At 41.8% G+C, this 20,471-nt stretch overlaps 1 long non-coding RNA gene across 2 annotated transcripts in view; it reads right to left on the bottom strand.

Annotated features, from left to right (window-relative positions):
* The window catches only part of LOC134564888 (uncharacterized), a 31,083-nt gene extending 10,937 nt beyond the window's left edge, over positions 1 to 20,146 (bottom strand). For both annotated transcript variants that reach the window (XR_010083693.1, XR_010083694.1), the window contains exon 1: positions 19,850 to 20,146. This is a non-coding gene — a long non-coding RNA (uncharacterized LOC134564888). The remainder of the gene's footprint in view (positions 1 to 19,849) is intronic.
* Between the last annotated feature and the right edge of the window lie 325 nt (positions 20,147 to 20,471).

Consider the following 20,471-nt stretch of genomic DNA (forward strand, 5'->3'; position numbering starts at 1 on the left):
AACCATGGGACACCCAGTAATGGTTTCACAAATGTGCTGCCATGTCCTGGGTCTGCCTTGTGTGTCACAAAGACATCAATTCTTTTGTTTCTAAACAATCAGTTTGCCAAACCCTTTAAACATAAGTTAGCTCTTTTCCTGTTGCAGCACAATACTAATAACAAACCTGCTGGTACCTCTTAAAATATAGTTATAACATTCATAAATCTATTGTGACTTAACACTTCCCTCAGCAGGAACAGGGCTGGCAGTCAATTAAAATGCTGAGGAGAAATTAAGTGAAGGAGCAGATGAACCAAGCAGATGAAAGACAAGTAATTATTCCTTATTGAGGAAATACTTCTTCAAACAAAACAAATTTGAAAGTAGCATGACTGAGATGTTTACATGGAGAGAAAATGGTTCCTTGACTGACTACTTAATTCGTAGATTCACAAATAAGGCCTCCAACTGTTTGATTCCTTTTGGAAGCTAATTCTCTTTCAGCAATTCAGTAAGGGATACAAGCAAAATCATTTTCAGTGTCTATTTAAGCAATATAGGACTTAAATCTTCTTTATGAAGATGTTTCCAAACACTAAACTAAAACAAGGAAGTAAATTTCATATAAAATCTATTCCTTCTACTTCTGTCTTTTGGTAAATAAGAAAACTCAGTTATATTTTTATCCTTTTTCAATTGCTGTAACTTTTGTCTGACTGAATGCATAAGAGCTGACTTAACAAAACAGTTTTAGGATGTGAATAAGTATCCAGGATCCAGGGATAATTGTTCCTAACTTGCTGTTAAAGCATTTAGTGACTTTAGTGAGTTACATCATGGCATGTCTTATGTATTCAATCCATTGTCTAGGAGGAGATTTTATGTTATTAGGAACAGAAATGGAGACATAGTAGTTTTATTTCCTATGTTTTCCAGTTTTACCAGCTCTGTCCAGTTCGTGTTCTGTCCTTATGTGCAAATCTTGAAGATCTTTGTCGCCAAATAAATGAGCTCCTGTCCTTTGTATAGTTAGAGATCTCAACTTGTGCACAGCTTTTCTGGTGCATTAAAGTCACGTTCAAAAATAATTTGAATTTTGTGTATTAAAAAATATCTGTCATCAAACTATATCAGCAACACTGAATTCATTTCTGTGGCCCTTTTTTCTGACCATCTCAAATAATATTCCAAAATGCATTATGATTTAAAGGAATTCAGCTTTAAGCTTTTTGTGGTCATGTGTTTACTATTTTTAGACAAATATTCAAGTTAGGGTTCAGAACTTAATTTCTGAAATAAGTTATTTGAAGCATGACCTGAGTTTATTTCCATGTATGAATATTATATGTGGCAGTGAGCAAATTAAGTATATTAAGTTTATTGTAATAGTTAGTTTTATATATCCTGTTCAGCCTCATGGGCATTCCTTTGTCTCCCTCAGTTGTGTTAATGCATGCACTTGCTGCTGTTATGTAACGGTCCGTTATTTGTCCATCATCTTTCCCGCCGTTGTAAAACCCACCCCAGTTATCCCTAGTTGGTCCAATTTGATTTTCCCACCTGTGTAACTGCCCCGAAGACACTTTCCATTGGTTGCTGTACTTCACCACTCCCTTTCTCCTATCCGGATAAAATCCCGGGTCGCTGAGTTCTCCCGCCAGATTTGGGAGTCAGTGACCAGGTGCAATAAATCCTGTCACTGCCTCAATGGTCTCCTTCCTCCCTGTCTCTCTCTGCGTCACTTTATCCATTGCTGCTGAGAAGATTCTCTCAGAAACCAAGAACCCCCTACAAGAATCAGCCCAGCCTGCGCTGCTCGCTGGCTGATCTTCTGTCACTGTACACTGTGTCTGGGCTAGTCCGAGGTGCAGAGACGCAGAGGTCTCAAGCAGCACCGTGACAATTATATGAAAGGATTAAGACTAGCCTTTGGAAAGCAATCCTAGTTCTCTCACAAGACACCATTCCTTTTCTCAGGCAGCTTTGATGTGCTATTCTTTAAAACCAGGCAGATTTTCCTTTCTTTAGTAGAGGTTTTGTACTGGATATCTGCTTAGGAAACTAAGTGATATATTCAAATTCTTAATTAACACTTAGTGAAAGACTCTGATCCATACAAGATAAATAAACATCCAAATATTAATAACTTAGAATAACTCATAATAGTAATAACTAACTCAGAATAACTGAGTAAAAGATTAATAAAAGCTGTACTGCAAATGATAAAAATATTGCTGTCAGCAAAGAAATAGAACTTCTGAAAAAGTACTGAAACCATGTTTCAAAAAAGTCTTCAGACATATTCTAGGGTTATGTAAGAATTACTTCTTAATGTCTTTTCTAACTCTGTTCCACTTTAGAGTGGTTCTTCCTCCCAAGACTGTCCCAGTTCACAGCTCATTGCCAATCACTCCTCATTCACTTCAGCCACACCAAATGCTTTACTGTGGTCAGGGGTTTGTAAAACTGCCAAAGGTGCAGAAAATGTGGTGTTTCTGTCCTGGCTCTACTCCTCTGCAAACTGCTTGTCCCCACTGAGGAGCAGCTAGAAAAGAGGAAGGGTTTTGCAGGGCTAATAAAGAGAATGAGGCAGGAAAGCAGAGAAAGGCAGTAAATTGAAAGGTGTGACAGCACCACAGCTGGGTGTGCTTGTGGAAGTGGTGTCCTGAGGGATTTGGGATGGCAAGGTTCTGAGCCAGTGGAGGGGAAAGTTTGTGTAAAGTCTGAATGAAGAGCAGATAGTGGGCCTTGAGTAAAAAGGAAAAAGTTTAAGCAGTTAGGGAAAAAGAAATAAATAGATGCATCCTTATGATTTTCACCCCACAAGGCAATGGAACATGTTTAACCCAAGCCCCACTGAACAGTCATGTATAGAAAATGAAAAAACACTTTGCTGCCTTATTGACAGATGGATCAAGTCAACACTCAAAAGTGGCATATGGAAAAACTTCTAAGTTTTTTTAAAAGATACTTTTTTTATTATGCCTTCCAACGCAAGACTGGAAATCAGGACAAGATCTAATATTTCACATTACTTGCAGAGTTTCTCCTCACAGGTGCAGAAGTTCTGACAGCCGCTACAGATTATTTATTTGCTGGGGGTTATCTGGTCAGCTCTGCACCATTACTTCTGCTTATCAGTGCTCCCTGCTTTCTGACCTCAGCACACAGTTTGCTTGCTGGATTACAGGAGTAGCTTCAATCCTCTCCTGGTATCTCCAGAGACTCACTGTGCGTGATATCAGCTCTCACAAGCTGATAACTGTTGTGGTTTGTTTGCTTTTGTTCTGGCTCATTAAGGTTTTTCCTTTCTATGATGTAATCATTAAGAGTTTGTACCCTCTCCTGTATATGTCAGTCCTTCCTAACCACCTCCCTTCATCCTGAAAGTTCAATGCCAATCCTCATACCCCCTCCTTGATCACTTGTCCGTCACTTGGTGTACCCTTCCCTTCTTCTAGAAGGCTCTAAGAAGGGCGTCGAGTGATAGGCTGGAAAGCAAGGGTCCCTTCCCTAATGTACCCTCACCGCTTATCCTCGTTGTCTGTTATGTACCCTGTTCCCTCCCCAGCCTTCCCCCATTGGCTGATGAGTGGTTCCCTTCCTTGTACCCTCCTCCCTGTAAAAGGGGCCGTTGGCACAAGTCAAGGTCTCTGCACAGTCTGTACCCCCTGGGTCTAGGGGCTTTCCGGAGTCACCAATAAAGACCTGGACTGTTACCACTGTGGAGAGTCCTCTTTCAGCCTTTGCTTTCTCCTGACAACAGCCTTCTCGTGCATGGGGTAATGCCCGTAGCTGCCCCTCAGTACCCCAGGGCACTGAGGAGTGTCTCCAGATGACTGCTGTGCCTGAAGCTAGCTGGGGTCCCTGATCAGGGTGATCAGGAGGCGCAGCATCAGATAACGGTGTCACAAAGTCTTTCCCATTTTGATGTAGTGTAATACAAACTGTTGTACAAGTCTTCATGTCTCAGGCTTTTTGATACAGTACATTTATTTTGTGATTCTAAGAGTTCTCAGACACCAAAATGAACCAGACAAGTGTTGACAGCATGAACAGTAGGCACAGGGGGGAAAAAAAGCAAAAACTGGAACTGAGAGTATTAGAATTGTAATTACAGGTTTTGGTATTTGATTTTTTAAAAAAACATTTTTATAATGTTAAGATCCTTAAATCTCTTAAACTAAAAGCTGAAATATTATCTGCACTGGAGTTTGCTTTTCTCTTTAGGTTTTGCTTGGTTTGGGAGGCATTGGCATTCCTTTGTACCTCACCCTGTCAGACAGCAAAGCCACACCAAATCCTCATGGGCCAGGTTGTCTGTGAGAATCACAAACTGTTTTGCTCCCCAAAATGCATGGCCTGAGGTAGTTCAAAGAACAGGGACAACATTTCCTTCTGCTAGAAACTTCTATCAGTCTTTTCAGCCCACATCCAAAATGTGATATTTTCAATCTGTTTTCTCCATTATTGCTAGACCAGATGGTGGATATTTCTGGATCAGTCACGAACATACACAATTCTCCTTTCCTCATGTGATCCCACATGGCTTCCTCTAGAAGACTGCAGGCCAGGTAGACTATTGGTTCCCAATTCTTATGCTTGGGAAAGTATGAATAAATAGAAAAAAAAATGCTTCAATCTTTTTATAGAAAACATTATTTTCCCTAATATTTGTTAATATGTGCCAATGATTATTCAAAGTTACTAACTGAAAATCTGATATGGAAGTATTTATTGTAGTATCATCTTTCTGTACTTATTTTGTAAGTCTTTGTATATGTGATTTTATTAAAATTTAATTTTAACTATCATTTCATGGTTGACCCTGCCTCTGGCAGGAAAGTTAGGCTAGATGGGTTGAGACCTTCAGAGGATGTCCCCTGTTCTGATGTGTTTTTATATTAAATGGGTTGTTTTGCTGTCCCCTATATTAATAACTTAGTCCTAGTATTGTCTAGATTGCATTCACCTATGTAGCTGTCATTTCTTCCTAAACCCTGCCTTTTCTTCCAGACTTTTCCCTGTCAATCTCCCAAGCTTTGGTGCCTTATTAGTTGTTTAGACTGCTGTGTACCCTTATTGGTTTCAGTATTGTAATCCCCGCCTTGTTCCCTTCTCCCTATTGGATCCTTACCCTGAACCCGGCCCCCAAGAGAGTCCCTTAAAACCCACTGTCCTGCCCTGAGGAGGCACCTTTTTGTTTTCATTTCCTCTTTTAGTTAGATCTTTTGCTTTCACTTTTAGTTTAGAGATTTTAGGTCCTAGCCTCTACTCTGTCTTCGAGTTAGGTTGCGTTTTATGTTATGCTTTTATAATAAACAAATCTCGGAGCAGCAAGCTAGGTCCATCTCGCATCTTTTACACTGACCTGCCGGTGGCTGCCTGGGACACACAGGGCCTCGGGAGAATGTGTCGCACCCCCATAAAGAAAGAAGAGTACCGCAACAGTCCCCAGCCTGAATTATTCTATAATTCTAAATTGTTACATTTGTAATTGCAAACATCCATGAAATAGACTGTGACAGTGCAGGTTTACCCCAAGAGAAAGGCCCCACAGAATTGCTGCAGTTAATAGGGTTTATCCCTTTCTTAGTGACTTTTGAATCCACCTATTTACAAATATTGGTATTGCTTAACAGTAAAATTTACAAAGAGCCTTAACAATGCTGTAACCTTTAATCATGCTTTATTTACTGGTTTTATTTGTATCAATCCAGCTATCTTTAAATGGAGTTGCAGAGTAAAACCATCCCACTGCTCAGTTCAGAGAGTAAGCCAGCTCTCTGAGATTTCCTAGAGTTGCACCAGAACCAAGCAGACAGCCTTGAGATGCTGCCTTTTTTGCTGGTGCATATTTTTGCAGGTTGTTTTTAGTGCAGTTATTTGTGGTGAGCACTCCAGAGTGTTTGGGAGAAGGTGCTAAGCTGCATATGCATTCAGGGAACAGCGACAGCTCTGGCCAGGCTCTGCTGCTGTGGCAGATGTGTGAGATGTGTGTCCATGTCCTGTGGAGGGGAAGGCAGAGGGATTCCACCTTCTGGGTATTTACACTCCAGTCTATGGGCTAAATTTGGGGACATTTCTGTCTAATAATTCTCTGCAGAGGATATACAGTGAGGGAGAGGAAAAAAACCAGCACCAAAACTCCTCCAGGGGATGGTGTTCCTTGATATTATTACTCCTTGGACTTTTTCCATTTAATTTATAGTAGCTTCAGCTAGCTAATGGAACAGAACTGACGCTGTCTTAATATTTGACAAGCTAATTATCCCACATGTAGTAAACAAGGTTTTATGTAAAGATTTCACATTTTCTTAAGTGAAACAGAAGCAGACAGCGCTGTTCCTTTTCTGAACAAAACATTCACGTGTTGCACACTTCACATTATGCAGTTTTATTTTTGATGTTGTAGTCAAGTAATTAAATCCTGCCTTATGTGGTTGACTTGAAGACTCATTGCATCAACCTTTTGAGTATTGCTGCTGAACATGCAGTGGCCATAAGGATTATTTTGTCCAGATATGTTCTGTGGCCAAGTGGGTAATGCAAACTTTTAGAAATAATTTATAAATTTATAATAATTTCCTAACAGCTATATATTCTCACATATGTATGTATTAGATACAGACTACTCACCTTTTCTGGGCCCCACAGTAAGGTGGTTTTTGTTCTCCAAAATGGGCATCTCTGAATTCAGCTGTTTCACATATCCTGGCATCACTGCCTATTTTTATCTTCTGTATTTGCAGAGAGTATATTTGACCCCATATAGCCTGAAATTGATAAATAAACCTCCTTTATATCCCTTAAGGGTCTAAGCTAGCTCAGTCCTTTTCAGGCCTAGGAGGAGTATATCAATAGACAGGAAAAAGGATTCAAAAGAGGCTCTCACCCTTAGCTGCAGTGATGTTTATTTCCAGGTGGTGTCCGAGGAGAGAGAGAGAGGGATCCCAGGGGGACAGGGTCTTTTCTCAGGACTTCTGAGGGAGGGGCAAGCTGGCACACAGCCAATGGGGTCAGAAAGGGAAGGAAGAGTCAGACTACATGACACGAGCTCCAGGGGTCCCTGAGGGGGGAGAAACCATTCCCACAGGGGAATGTAACATGAAATCAATTATGTCTCATCAGAAGAGACAGAGAGTTAAGGAACCTTGCTTTGCACGGCAGTAGCTGTGTTAACAAGCAGTTTCCAAATGGAAAATGGTCAGTATCTCAGAAGTTATTAGTTCATGTTTTCCTGGCCTGGAGTACGCTCCTGTGAGTACAGAATACTTATTAGGCATGGTTTGTAAGAATCCTACTTAAAATGATGCATTATCTTGCTCTATACAGAGTTTTCTGAGAGGTATTTTTTCTTTGGTAAGCTTTTGACAGTGTGAGTGAAGGCAATGTATTCTTGGTGCAGTCTGAAATTGTTCAGATTTTAACAAAAATAGTTAAATCTCTTGATTCTAGGATTAAAAAGCAATAAATATATTGGCTGTTTTTCAGTAGATGGCACAATATATCTACCAACACTTAGCAGAAATCATGAACTGCTTAAAAAAAATTAAAATAACCAGACAGGTTGTTCTACAATTGAATCAAAATCTTCTAGATATCCATGCAATATTTACAGGAAGAGCAAGAGGATTGCAGACTTCCTCCTCCCTGTGATATTCCCACACTTATTCTCCAAATGTGCTCCAATGGGGATCAGCTTAACTGCATAAGCAAATTAGGCAAGAGCAGTGCTTTTTTTGATGCTGCCAGCAAGGTGGTGGAGGTTTTTGGAATGAGCTCTCCTAAAGAAATCTCTCTGAATCTGATCTCTCACTTCATGCAGGCATATGTACAGTCAGCTGTCATCACTACCTACAGAGCTTTAATGTATGCAGTGCTTAAAAAAAAAAAAAAAAAAAAAAAAGGTAGAGCTATCTATTTATACAGAAAAGTCATGAATTTCGGAAGTAATTGGATTGTTTTCTTCATGTATTCAGCTTCTCCCTATTTTAACTCCTTCTTTGCTGCCAAACCACTTGACTTATCTAATAAAAATAAAAAGTGCAGCATGAAAATTGCTTCAGCACCCTTTTCATTCATCCTTTTCATTCACAGCAGAGCTGTGACGTGTTGGCATCACTTGCTGAATCTGAGCTTGAGAGCAGCCCTTGAGGCAGTGTCTGCTCTCCGGTTTTGTGTCTGCATCCTGCTTCCACCCCAGAGGCAACTGTGAGGTGCCCTGCTCCGCTGTGCTCTCAGCTTTCCGTCTAAAGGAAAAGGAGCTGGAGAAGCAGCCAGGGCAGTACTCTGGGCAGCCCCAGTGTGTGCAGTGGGCAGGGTCAGGGCTGGGGGCTCTCAGCTCTGCTCCTGAGCTGCCTCAGGATGTATTCCCAGAGCCAGGAGTGCCCAGCCCAGCACGGAGCATCTGCTCCTGGCAGGATGTCTGCATGCCCAGAACTCCAGCCACACACTGCTGGAACTCCGCCCAGTCCTCTCAGTGTTGCAAAGGGAAGCACAATCAATTACAGAAATAAAAACAAAGCCAAGAATGTCTTTATTGCTGAGAATATCTGAGAATGTCCTTTATGTTTTCTGATGTGATTGCATCTCCCAACTAATCTGTGTCATTTCTTTGTCCTTTTTCAGCTAATCTAAGATGAAATTCCTTCTGCACTTGTGCCCCACTCTTCAATTCTGTTGCATTCTCGCTATTTTGCTGTCAAATTTCTCTGCATCAGCCATGGTCATTTTATCATTCTTATTGTTATCAAGCTTTATGAATGGGATACCTAAAGCCTGTTTTTTTCCTCAGGGGAGATGCTTTGTAAGATCCACTTCCTCTGCTCATTTACAATAAACTAAAGCCTACTTCAGAAATGTGGTAAGCACTGAGGCATGTGAGTACACTATCTAGTGGAATCCTTTTGGATGAAGTAATTTATTTATCTACATTATAAATAAAGGAAGTGGTGAGGAATACATGGTACTGTAGTTTAAAACAAAGTAGTGTGAGGAAAAAATATGGAGAGTTAACAATGGAGACAGGAGACCAGACAAAGACAAGCACCAAGATGAGTGCAAGATTGCAATCATGCTGATTATTTCCCCCCTGTACTTCTTTTTCCTGGCTTGCATTTTTTTTAATGTCCTTTTGGTACTATCCATTGTAGGACATATTCACTTAGCCTGGCTTCATAAGCCTTCCAAGTGACATTCACAACAGAGAGTCTAATTTGCTTGTCCTAAATCACCCTCTGGAGGGGGCTCTCTTTTCTGCTGAAGCACCTAGATAGCACTGTTTCATATTATTGGTATCTGGAATTAGTGCAAATATTCCCTATAATGCACTTCTCTCTCTTTCCTGCTGTGTGTTCAGATAAGCATGGAAAACATCTGTCGAACTTAGTGAAATGACTACAATTTCAGTAATATTTTATTGAATAGGAACTCAAGGATACTGGAATTCAAAGGATAATGCAACACTAATTGCAGCAGTTATGATTTCTAATATTTTCTTTGCCTTTGGGAAAGTTGTTTGGGTTTTTTTTAATCAATGGGGAGAACATAAGATATGGCTGAAGGAAGGATTGTTAGTATATCCCTCTCTGTAAGGACTTACTGTTCTGTTCATTTGAGCAATATTATTATTATAAAAACATCAAAAATCAAACTTTAATAAGCATTTCTTTTTCTTCACTCATACAAGCACCTTTATTACCTGTAATGAAGGCATTCTTGAGATTTAGTGCCTGTATAGTTGAGTATTTCAAGGTTAAAAATGCAGCGTTCAGAACACCATCTCCTTTTCTATCCCTTCATAGCTGCATTTGAGGAGGTTCCTTCCTGCATCAGCTCCCAAAAGCACTGCTCCACCCCTTGTCCCAGCCCTGGCAGACTCAGAGGTGGCACCTCTCCCAGAGTTGTGCTCTGAGATTCCTAAAAGATTTTGGCGGAAGCTTTGGCATTTCTGTGCAGGCTGTAAAAAGCTCCAAAGCCAACAGTTACAGCATTTCTGAGATGTATTGTTTCCGTGATAAGCTCATGACTTTCCTATGAGTTACTCCAAAGGCTCAAATAATAAACATGCAAATTATGTGTCAAGGTAAGACCCAAATTGAGCTTTTTTATCCTACCTTGAAGAAGCTCGAATTGGAAGTAGCCACCTTTTCAGATAACGGCACAATGCTGCAAAAGGATCGTGACTTGTGGAAGGCTTTAAAATAATAGGATGGGCAGCACACAGGGCTGTTTTCTCACATTTCAGTGACAGATTATTTCAGAGAACTCTCTAGCCCATTTCCTATTTCCTTTGCCCTTAGCCTGCTGAGTAGTATTTGCATTTTTCCCTACAACATATCACCTCTCTGGACAGAAGCTTCTGATAAATGTTTTCCCTTGGACTTCCTTCAGCATCCACATTAAACAATGCCTTTGCCAGGGACCATTTCTTGAGGCCTTCACTTTCTGCTGCTGAACAACATCCACATGGTGTCTGCCCACTGCCAGGGTGTGGAACTCGGGATTGCAGGACTTTTCCCAGTCTCTAAATATCATTATCTCAAAAAATTGTGCAGGAAAAATCTCTCCAGAAATCGAAACTCTCCTTGAAATTATAGAAATATTCCCTGCAGGATAACTGCAAAGCTAAGAAGTAAAAATTCTGGAGAGTTAGAGCTAGACTTGGAGGGATTTTTGTGAGCTAAGGATGTCCTTTGAGGAGCAAGATAAAGGTACAACATTATGTATTTTATGCCCTGGTGTTGGTAGGTGATTAGAATCATAGGAGACCAGAGACCACACCAAGATGAATTATAGTGAGACTGATAGCAGCCTTCATTTATTTTACAGAATAATGTTCAGCAATATACCCCTTCCAGCCTGCTAAAACCTTTTTCTGTTTAGGCCCATTTTCCTCTGAGTCAAAGGTTTTAATAACTTTTCAGTTATTAACAACAGTTAAGATTCAAGTATTTCTGTACACATTTAAGTGTCAGCTTAAGCATTCATCAGTTTTACTACAGTGAAAATAAAGTTGCTAAGTGAGCTACATTCATCTTGCAATTAACTTTAAATTTAAAAATCTCTTAAAGCAATCCTTTCAAGATGGCATATAAAAGGTTACCCTTTAAGCTGGAACATAAAAATTTATCTTTAATTTCTCTTCAAAACATACTTTATAAAAAATCCTAAGGTAGATCTGGCCTGTACTATAACATTCACCCAAAAGGCCTATCTTGAAAATTTTTTTTCTAAAAATGAAGTAATGCCTACAGAGTAACTTTTTTCTTGTCCTAAATTTCTCTTTTGCTAAAAACTGCAAGTAAATCTGTTAAATGTATTTCTCCATGTATTGCACAAGTATTGGAGTGTCTCAATGAATTTGATTCTAAAACTTGCACCATTTTTCCCTACAGAAAAAAACCCCACCATATTCACTTTTAAATGTGTTCTTTGAATGCATTTTTCATTGAAGAGTTTTACAAAAAATAACCCCCAATATAATGGATTTTAGCTCATGTACAGATGCCCATATTCCCTCAAAGTCTTGTGAAAAGTGATAAAAAATATGTAGTGCTGGCTTACCAAGAATAATTTTTAAATCTTAGTAATTTATCTTGAGAGACTCCATGATCAATATCATACAGCACTGTGAGCCTGCTGCTTTATTATCCTTTTTATCCAAGTGTGGAGAGATAAAGCACTGATTTTTGTTTGCTGTGTGTGCTGTAAAAACAAAGGATAAATGTCATTTTTGAATGTCAAGGTTATATGAGTATCTTTTTATTGATTTTAAATTAAATAAAAGTTATGTAAGGAAATAGTTGACATTGCTTTGGGGAAAAAATAAATGCCATTGAAATAAAATTCTAAAAAGCCAGACAATACCTTTGAAAATAATTTATGGCAAGTTCATCTCCCCAGCTGAGCTTTCAAAAATTATTTTGCCATTGGATTCAGAGTAGTGTAGTTTAGATAATACTGCACAAACTTTAAATAAGTAAGGATTGACAATACGCAAAAAAAAAGAACAGTACTATTCTTTATTTTGGTGATTTCTTATTTTTGGGGTTTTTTATGGTGATGACCCAGTGCATTACAACTGACTTCTCTAAGAAAAAACCAGAGTTTTCATATTTTCTCTACTCTGTTTTCTGCTATTATTAATAACTTATTCAAATCTTTTTTATTTGATCTTAAAAATAAATTTTATTCATTCAGAAAGGCCATTTCTTTAAATCTGTGGTGTCTTGTAGGACTAAGCTGTTGAATTTTAACACAGGAATGTTGCAGTGTGCTTTTCAAGTCATATTTATTAGTTTTTTTCATTTTATGGATTAAGCCAGCACACCACTGTTGTTTCATCAGTTTTTAGTCCAACCCAGGTGTTGCAATCCTTCCCTTGTCCAATTCATTAGCATATACCCATGTTGTTTCCCCTAATTCCCCTCTCATGCTTTGCTCTCATTGGGTAATCACCCTGACCCTGACCCCTTCCATTTTCTGTGTGCATAAAAGCCCTCTGCACGTGGGTGATAGCGTCTTGGACCCACCATGTGTTGAATAAACCACCTCTGTTCAACCTCCAGGACCCATGCTGCTGTTCCATCTGTCCCTGCGCCTAAAGCATCGATAACCGGGACTGCAGAGCTCGTGGGGGTATGTCGCACCCCATTCAGTGCCGCCTCACCTGAAGCACCCCTGGGGTACGGTGGTACCCAGGGGAAACACTTCACAGGAGGAAGGAAGCCACCTGCTGCTGAGAGATAGAGTTCTGCTGGAAAGGCTGTATGGCAGGGGCAGCCTTTCATTAGAAATAATATACGGGGAGAAATTCCATATTTAAATGCATTTGGAATTGAATTTGTTATACCTGTGCTAAAGGAACCATGGGGTTTGATGTGCTCTCCAAGCACAACCATGCAGTGAACTGCACTGTTGTGGTGTGGGTTTTTGCTTTGAGTTTTCAGGCTAGCTTTCTATTTCATTTGGTGTTATGATTTAAATTATACATGCCGTTATGTGTCAATTCTCTGTATCCCTGCCTCTGTTGCTAGAATTTTCCTTGCCAATCTTCCCTCGCTCGATATATAATTTGCTGTTTTGTATCATTACACTGCTTCTGCTATTCTCATTGGATTTAGTTCTGTATCACCCGCCTTGGACTCCTCCCTGAGTGCATTCTCATTGGTTGTTTGCTTTGTATTGCCCTGTCTATAAAATCCACGGTGGGACATGTGCTCCCGGTCCTTGGGGTTCAGTTTTAGTTTTTATTCTTCAGTTGTACCTTTAATAAATCTCCTCAGTTTACCCCAAGACCCGTCTCGCCTCTGCTTCATCTCTGCGCCCCAAAAGCAACTGCCAAGACCATCGGAGTTCCTGAGCGGGGAGAAAGAGTCTCCCCGGGGGGAATGTGTCGCACCCCAATGCTGGTGTGCGCATCCTGGGAAACGCACGCTGCAACACTGCACTAAGACCTTAACCTTTAAAATACAGGAATGATTATTAGGGACCTTTAGTTCTGAATTTATATTTTCCTCCCTTTCTCTTTAACTGTACACTCCAGAAATGTCACACACATTTAAATGACTATGGGGAGATTCTGTAATCCCAAAATGCCATGAATTTAGCTGCTTTTAATATGAAAGTGCTGTAAAACTTCAAGAATTGGAAATGAGGGTGGAAATGATAAAAGATATCATTATATATATATAGTTTCCATAGATAGGGATATGTATAGATACTGTTTAGAGATCCTCAAATTCTCAGTTTCTTGCGTATTTTTATAAATGTATTGATGTGGTTTGTTTGCCTTTGTTCTGGCTTGTTAAGTTTTTTCCTTTCTATGATGTAATCATTAAGAGTTTATATCCTCCCCTTTATATGTCAATCCTCATACCCCCCTCCCTGATCACTTGTCCGTCACTTGGTGTACCCTTCCCTTCTTCTAGAAGGCTCTAAGAAGGGCGTCAAGTGATAGGCTGGAAAGCAAGGGTCCCTTCCCTAATGTACCCTCACCGCTTATCCTCGTTGTCTGTTATGTACCCTGTTCCCTCCCCAGCCTTCCCCCATTGGCTGATGAGTGGTTCCCTCCCTTGTACCTTCCTCCCTGTAAAAGCGGCTGTGGGCTCCGAGCCTGGAGTCAGAGCCTCTCTGCACAGCCTCTGCACAGTCTGTACCCCCTGGGTCTAGGGGCTTTCCGGAGTCACCAATAAAGACCTGGACTGTTACCACTGTGCAGAGTCCTCTTTCAGCCTTTGCTTTCTCCTGACGACAGCCTTCCCATGCACGGGATAATACCCGTAGCTGCCCCTCAGTACCCCAGGGCACTGAGGAGTGTCTCCAGCTGACTGCTGTGCCTAGAGCTAGCCAGGGTCCCTCATCAGGGTGATCGGGAGGCACAGTCTCAATGTATGAAGAAACCTTTGTAGAAATGCCACAACAGACTGTCAAATAGGCAGATCTGAGAACTCAGATAAAATAATCCCAAACCTGTTCATTTCTTTCAAGCTTTGCTGACCATATGCTTTCTGCCCAGAAAATTCTGATCATCTACTGAGTTTTTTCAAACTAACTTACAAGTTTTTGTGTTCCTTGCCTACATGGTGATCAAAACCCCTCAGTGTGTCAGCTGGGTAGGAATTAGCATCTGCTATCTGTCTTCAGTGGGATCCTTATCAGCACATGGGGGAAAGAATTCATGTGTGTTCTTTGGCAAATACAATAGGATTTCATTCCTTTTTAGCAGTTCTTGGGAACACCAGAACCCAAAAGGTATCAGCAATGTGGAAAAGAGAGCTCAAAATAATCAGTGAATAGAGAAGAGGGTGTATTTTTAATGTTTAGGTTGTCTGTTTTGTTGAAACACTAAATGAAAATTTTATCTTGGCAAATTATCAGAACTGTCCTATCATAAAATAATTGTCTGCAAATTGTTTCCTGTTATTTCCCATGTTGCTATTCTGATACATTTATAAATTTCTCCATCACCTTGGCATAGATGATCAGAAACTTATTTCCCTGAGTGGTTTTTTTAACTCTAGGTAAATTTTTACGTGTCCATCAAAAATGATGAAAATTTGAAAACAGAATCCCTTTCTGCTGACAATCACTTTATTCTGAAAGGCCATGCAAGTGTAAGAATTTTTGAAGGAGGACTTGAGTTATTAAGATGACATAAGGGAATGGGAGAGAATTGCAGGAGGCGAAGAAAGGAAGTTTCAAAACAGTCTGAAGAGGAAGGAGATGAATTTTTAGACAAAGGGCACAGTGAAAGTATTATGTTGTGTGCAGGAAATGGCTTCCTTGTGCCTTTTTATTGTTATGATATCACTCTTATATTGATAGAAATTAATCTTTTTGTATCATAATTAATAAATAGATTCAAAGGTACACCTGCCATCAGTTTTCTGTGCAATCAGTGACTTACTGGATTGTAAATTATGTCTGTCTGTGAAAGAGGCACATCTGTAAAGGTGAGGGGTTTACAGATTCCACGTTATCTTTTTCTCTGTAAATAAGATCACTTATGAAACATTATTAGTAATTAGAAAAAAAAAGGTATTTTTCCTCAAAGCTCTTTTGGGTCTCCAAACCTTACTGAGTTACACATTTGAGAGACAAAACCAGGTTAAATCTGTAGTGGTTGGAACCTGATTTGCTTGTCATTCTCAATGTAAAGGAGAGCTGTGTGATGGCCCATGTTGCCTTTTACATGTAATCAATGTTTTAGAACATTGTAAACCACTGTGAAGGAGCACAATGAGATCTTTTCTGCATCTGCATTTCCAGAATTTCATAGTTTACAATTATTTTTTTTACAATAAATGTTCTGGAAGTGTGAAGGCTGTAACATTGCAGTGTGAATGAGCATTGGTTATAAAGGTGCTACTACTTTTGACTAGAAATAAAATTCTGGGAGTTCACAGAATCAAAGAATAAAAAGCAGAAAGTTATAAAATACCAAGTTCCTGCAATGTGAAAAATTATTGTTTCTACAGCATCATGTCTGGCTAAGCTGCCATGGCAACAGTAGCAAAAGACACTCCCTGATCAAATTTCCCCTCCAATTAAAGATGCAGTTCAGAAGTGTTTGCTGCAAAACCACACTTTCTAAATAGATATATTGCAGCACCACTCATCCACAGGCTCCAGCTGCAGCATTGTAGGATGCTTTCTGCAATCAGACATTCTCTGAAGCTTGGGATTGTTTTCATGTGCTCACATTCCCATAGACATCCTGTTTAATCCTGAGGAAGGCAGCGGTTTAAAGAAGTAAGGGGCAGTTTGGGAGATAAGGTTCTGCTCCTGCCACAGCCCTGTTTACTATTTACTCTCAGGGAACAACATAAAATGCAACCTGATAATTTTCTTTGCTCTAATCCTGACACTGTGGTATTTAGAAAATAGGTTGCAGTCATCCTCAGTATCATGCAATTGAATGGTAATTTAAACCGTCACATTTTTTTATTGGACATGTACAAACACAAAAAGAGAATTTCTTCTTTTGTTTGAAACCTCACTGTCTTTTATCAGAAAGTTGCTACTTTTTTGTGCTTTTGCTACTTTAGACACTATATGGGCCTGTGGGTTTCGATTCAAGAGTTGAGTTTTGGATGATTTCTAATTTTTAACTGAAAGGGTCCCTCTGCTGGCTCCTTCCAAACTTCCTTTCTGTGGTGGTGTGTTGCCCTGAGTTTTCCTAGTTTGCTGAGCGTTCATACTAAAGCAGAAGTGTGCAGCTTCTCACGCTCGTAAATGTAAACAGTAGACCATGTTTTTTAAATACTGCCTTTGTTATGGATTCCTTCTCCAAGAGAAGGGGACGTTGAATGACAGCCTCCTTGACCAATGTGGGTGAGAGGTGGAATAACCACCCTCCAATCCATGGTCACCTTGTGAGAGGTATATAATAGGAATAATAAAGGCAGGGCTCTCTCTCCTGCCTGCTGCTCTGTTTGAACCCAGACCTCTGTCTCCTGAGTGTCCTTATCTAGCTAGGCTCGCAGTGATAGTGGTGGGTTTTTGTTAAGCTGTTTTGAGTTCTCTATCTCAAAGGTTCTTCCCTGTTTCTCCCCGCCCGATGGGTCGGGTGCTGTCCAGGCATGTCCCCCCTTTTGTCTCTTTGTCTACTTCTCCTACCCCTGCCCTGTCCCTAGAAGCTTTGGTCAGCTGTCCATCTTTCCCCTGACCCTGCCCTATGTTATGGAAAAACCCCTGTCCATCTGTCCTGAGACCAATCACCTGCTTGTTCCACACCCCCCACCCCTCGGTTTTAAAAGCGGGTGCGGACTCTGTGTACTGCTCCTTTTCGTACCCCCGTCTTGGAGAATAAAGGTCTCTGGGAATTTGTACAGAATAGAGTCTTCTCTAGTCCTTGCTCCGAAGTCTAGACACTGCAACACCTGTTGCCGTGGAAGAACAACCTTGTTCTGCACCGTCACCTGAATCTGCTGGCAGATTTGGGATCGGCCCTTGGCACAGCCGGGAATCAGAGCTAGCTGGGTTTCTACTGGCTCGTGTCAACTGGCATCCAACATGGGGCAATAAAACCCCAGACAAAATAAAAAAAACTGCTTCAGAAAGCCACTCACCACAGCAAGAGAGCTAAGAGATCGTGGCATCAGCAAAGCCACGCCACCCTGGCCACGTGCACCGTCCCCCAGCTGGGAGAGAGACTGCACAGAGCCGCTTCTGCTGCCACCGCAGCCAGCCTGTGCGGACTCGCTCCTCCTCTGCTGACTGCCGAGGCCAGCCCGCGCCAAGCCATTGCCACAGCCCACACTGCGCTCCGCTCCAAGTGACTGCCGGGGCACCTGCCGAGCAAGCAGACATCACCAGGCGCATCCTCGCCCATGCAGCCTCCTGCTGCCGCAAGCGCAGACTCACCGCACCATCCACGCTGTGCTGTTTGAGCCCGCTGCCAGCCACGTCCTCGCCTGTGCCACCCACCCCCTGTGCCAGATGATCACCGCTGGTCTCTCGTCGCTTGCCACGGACCGTGACACAGATGACTTGCAGTTTGTGGAACGTCACTGCCTCTGTGGAGCAAGCCCGCTTTTTGGTCACAGCAGCTGACAGGGGAAGGAGAGGCAGTCCTGCAGCAGCTCCCACAGGATCTCTTCCAGCTTCGAGGACCTAACTTGCAGCTTTTATTTCCAAGACTATCAGTTGGTGAGTTGCATGACTGCGCGGCAGGCAGGAATACGGGTGTTTTCCCCCAGGGGAAGGAGAGGCACAGGGCAAATGTGGCAAATGTGCTGCGGGCTGCCAAGAAAGCTGCAGAGTCAGCTGCATACCCCAGATGGGATCCCTCAGCTTTCCTTTTGCTTTTGTTTTCTCATTTTACTGCAAGGGAGGGAGGATCAGTGATTTTGCAGACCCAATGGGACCTAAACAGTCTGCAGAATCCAGAAAAGTGTTTGTCCAAGTTAAAGATTCCCTGGTGGTAGGAAAAATGCATTTTTCACAGGCTTTGTTAAAAAAGTTTATTTGCTGGTTGTTTCTTCATTTTCCAGGTGTGTCTCCTAAAGATATTAAAAGTGCAGCTTTTTGCAATGTTGTGAATTCAAAAATGATTGATTTAACCAAAAAAGGGGACCCTTATGGGGATGATTTCTATTCTTTGCTTGTTAAAATCCAAGCTGTAGTGAGTGAACAGGAAAGGGAAAAAGACCCAAAGAAAATGAAAAAACAACCAACCCAGTGTATCACTGCGAGCCTAGCCAGAAGGACACTCGGGGAGCCGGAATTCTGAGTTTATGAGAGCAGCAGGGCAGAAGACCGTGCCCTTTGTTTATTCTTCCTATTATATACTTCTAACAATATGCCCATGGATTGGACTGTTAACAGTCCCACCTCTCGACCCATTGGTCAAGGGGACTGTCACAAAGTCTTGTTTGTCCCAGCATGGAATGTTGTAACCGATTTTCTCAGAAATCGTGGGGATGATATGCTGGGGGATGGGATTTGAACTATTCCAAACCAGGCCGAACTAGGCCTCAGGCCTGGGCCTAGTACGCCTCAAACGTCCAACATACGTAGTACCAGATAAACTTATCTGGTACTGGGGATGTGTTAAGGTATGGACATTTACAGAATAGAAGTAATTACACTGAAACTCTGTAGCTGCCTTAACTCTAGATTGTTTGCATATTTCTCTACTCTCACTGCCCATCAGAATGCACCTGTTCTTGTAAACCATTCTGTCTGTATTTAACCCGCCATCTCAAGGAATAAAGCGAAGAACATGTGATATACCCACATTGGGTCAGACTCCGTTCTTTAGTCCCCAATCTTTATCTGTTCCCAGCAACATACTGGCGCCTGAACCTGGGACAGTGTTTTCTCTTAAATGAGGTGTTTTTTCTCTTAAATGAGGTTTTTGGTTTTTTTTCTCTTAAATGAGGTTTTTTGTCGCTTGAATGCGGAGTTTTTGCTTAGATGCAGAAAAGTCCTTGTGCTTGGAAAGTGATTCGTGTGCTTGCGTACACCTGTTCTGAGCTGGCAAGGCAGATCAGGGAGCGATTGCTGACTGGATTTGCATGAAAGGTCTGCGGTGTCTCTCACCGGTGACGGAAAGGAGGTAAGCAGCGATCGCGGAAGGAAACAAAGGACTAAGAAAAATGGAGCTTGACTTTCAGGCTGCTGTGCAGCTGCTAGCCTCCATTGTCTCGAAACGGGGTGAAAAAATTAAGGATTCTGATAAAAATCTGCTGACCCAATGGGCTCAGAAGAAAGGGAAATTACATCAGCCCTTAGTTTTGTTTAGTGAGACGGAGTGGAAGGAGATCAGTGATTTGCTATGGGACTCTGTGGTTTTGCAAGGGAAAGAAGCGAAAATCTGCTTGGAATTAGGTGCAATTTGGAAGAAAATCATAAATACCTTGCAAACTTTTGCTGCAGAATGCAGAGCTGCCCAAGCCGCGATTTTCGCATTGGAGAGAACGACTCTTTGTCCTTCAGACCCAGGAGTCGTTCCTCCCGAAGACAAAGAACAAAAAAAAGTATCCAAGGTAGCGAGAGTCTTTGGAATCAATTCCACGCATCCTGTTAAGGGGAATTCAGCCCCCCTTTGTTCGTCCCTCCGCGATGTGGTGGATGAGGCAGACCACGCGGTCCGGCCACCAGAAATGCTTTCGTCGCGGTCCCGGGAGAATGAAAAAGGGGAGGGGGCGGCCCTGCCGCCAGATCCCAGAGGCGTGGTGAAAGATGAGGAGACAGGCGGGGCCGACAGCGACGCGGGGCGGGCACAGGTGACGCAGCAAGGGGGCGGACTTCGAGGCGGTACCACCAGCGGAGCAGTGTCAAACCCCCCCCCACCGGAACGGGAGCTGACGTCAGCAGCCCACCTGACCAAAACAAAAACAGCAGACATGGCGGTGCCCATGCCCGGATCTGACAACGCGAATTCAACTCAATCCGAGACCCCTGCGCCCCCGCAGCCTGCATCGGTGGGACCCGCCACCCATCCACAAGCGTCCTGCTGTCCCTTGCCGGAATCTGAC

The sequence above is a fragment of the Prinia subflava genome (genome assembly GCF_021018805.1).
Source record: "Prinia subflava isolate CZ2003 ecotype Zambia chromosome W unlocalized genomic scaffold, Cam_Psub_1.2 scaffold_22_NEW, whole genome shotgun sequence".
NCBI lineage: Eukaryota > Metazoa > Chordata > Aves > Passeriformes > Cisticolidae > Prinia > Prinia subflava.